The 2,421-nt window shown below is 44.4% G+C and overlaps 1 pseudogene; it reads left to right on the top strand.

Annotated features, from left to right (window-relative positions):
* The first annotated feature begins 273 nt into the window (after window positions 1-273).
* LOC116095657 lies at window positions 274-700 on the top strand (annotated as a pseudogene).
* The last annotated feature ends 1,721 nt before the right edge of the window (window positions 701-2,421 follow it).

Below are 2,421 nucleotides of genomic sequence, written 5' to 3'. Positions count from 1 at the left end.
TTGTGTGTGTGTGTGTGTGTTTCTCTGTGTAATTAAGTGCACATGGGTGCAGTGTCTAAAAGTCCAGAAGAGGACATCATATTCCCTGAAGCTGGTGGCATAGATGGCTGTGAGCCACTCAATATGAGTCCTGGGAACTGAACCTGGGTCCTCTGCTAGAACAATAAGTACTTTTAATGTCTGAGCCATCTCTCCAGTGCTGATACATCAATTTAAACAAAATTTTAAAGATTCTTTTACGGCTTCTTTTCTGACTCTTTCCGGACGCTCAAAATGTCAAAGCGAGGACGTAGTGAGTCCTGGTAGGTCCTCTGGAGCGAAATTCCGGATCTCCCTGGGTCTTCCGGTAGGAGTTGTGATCAACTGTGCTGGCAACACAGGAACCAAAAACTTGTCTATCTTCTCTGTGAAGGGAACCAACGGATGTCTGAACAGACTTCCTGCTGCTGGTGACATGGTGTTGGCCACAGTTAAGAAGGGCAAACCAGAACTAAGAGAAAAGGTACATCCAGCAGTGGTAATTCGACAACGAAAGTCACATCGAAGAAAAGATGGGGCATTTCTTTATTTTGAAGATAACGCAGGGGGCATAGTAAACAATAAAGACGAGATGAAAGGTTCAGCTATCACAGGTCCAGTGGCAGAGGAGTGTGCAGACTGGTGGCCCAGGATTGCATCCAATGCGGGAAGCAGCACATGATTCTCCAGTATTTGTAAACTATATTGATTAAAAAGCCTTGCTCTGAAAAAATAAAAGATTCTTTTACGTTTTACTTCTGTTTGTGAATGTTTTACCTCCATGTGTGTATATGTACCATGGATGTCACAAGAGGGCATTGGACCCATGGAACTAGACTTCCAGACATGGTGGGCTGTCAGGTAGGTACTTGGAACTGAATTAGGGTGCAGTTCCTATCAGGACATTCATTTTTAGTGAAGAGTTCCAGGACTGTGTTGTAGTCTTTAATAAAAAATTTCACGTGTGGAATTTTGCAGAATTCATTCTATGAGCGTTGATTAGAAATATATCCTATTTTCACTGTGGCTACTTCATATAAAATTTTCTTATAGGGCTGGATAGAGAGCTCAGTGGTTAAAATTACTGGTTGTTCTTCCAAAGGATCCCAGGTTCAATTCCCAGCATCTACATACTGCCTCACAGATCTTTGTAACTCCCTTTCCAGGGAATCTGATGTTCTCTTCTGGTCTCCATGGGCAATAATCATGGATGTGGTACATAGACATACATGTAAGCAAACACCCACACATATAAAGTAAAATAAAATTCAATTTTAAACAGTTTCCTAGCCGGGCAGCGGTGGCGCACGCCTTTAATCCCAGCACTTGGGAGGCAGAGGTAGGCAGATTTCTGAGTTTGAGGCCAGCCTGGTCTACAGTGAGTTCCAGGACAGCCAGGGCTACACAGAGAAGCTCTGTCTCAGAAAACAAAAGCAAACAAAACAGTTTCCTTTATTTATTAGTGCCTCTTTGCGTTAACCCTGTTCCCTTTCTCTGTCTTTCTTTTTCTCTCTGCTCTTTCCTCTTTCTCTCCTATACAGCCTCCTTCTTCCCTCCTTCACTAGCGTCTAAACTAAGGGCCTTTTCACATGTTAAGCAAGGGCTCTGCCACTGAGTTACATAACATCCCCTACACCAGGCTTTTGTAAGAGGTGTAGAACATTACATCTTATAAACATATTCCACTATACCGAACCAGCCATCCGTAGATAGCTATCTCAATGACTTCTGATCCTTTAGCCTAGAGAATAATCAAGATATTGGGTTCTGTCCCATTGGACTGAGCCAAAGTGTACTCATTAATGCATTGCAACTTCATCTTAGCACCTGTTTGGGGCTTCTATTGCTGTGAAGAGACACTACAACCATGGCAACCCCTTTTGTTTCCATTAAGTTATTTATTTATTCACTTTATATCCAGATTGTAGTATGTCTTTCCTCCCAGTCCCTACACACACACACACACACACACACACACACACACACACACACACAGCTTCTCCCTACATTTCCTGTTCCCTCCTCTGAGAAGGGGAAGACATCCCTGGGCACCAACTCACACTATGCATGTCACTGCAGGACTAGGCATATCCTCTCCCACTGAGGCCCGTCAAGGCAGCCCAGCTAGGGAAACAGGATCTACAGGCAGATAGAGTCAGGGAAAGCCCCAGCTCCAGTTTTGAGGAGACCTCCATGAAGACCAAGCTGCACATCTGCTACATATGTGCAGAAGGGGCAGGGCTAGGGGTTGGAACCCATGTATGCTTTTTGGTTGGTGGTTCAGTCTTTGGGGGCCCCCAAGGGTCCAGGCTAGTTGATTCTGTTGGGACTTTTTCTGATGTTCCTATCTCCTTCAGGTTCCTCAATCCTTCCTCCAACTCTTCCACATGATGTCTCAAGTTC

The sequence above is a fragment of the Mastomys coucha genome, unplaced genomic scaffold, assembly GCF_008632895.1.
Source record: "Mastomys coucha isolate ucsf_1 unplaced genomic scaffold, UCSF_Mcou_1 pScaffold18, whole genome shotgun sequence".
Classification (NCBI taxonomy): Eukaryota; Metazoa; Chordata; class Mammalia; order Rodentia; family Muridae; genus Mastomys; species Mastomys coucha.
The sequence above is the reverse complement of the archived record's forward strand: the minus strand, read 5'-3'. Positions and strand labels throughout refer to the sequence as shown.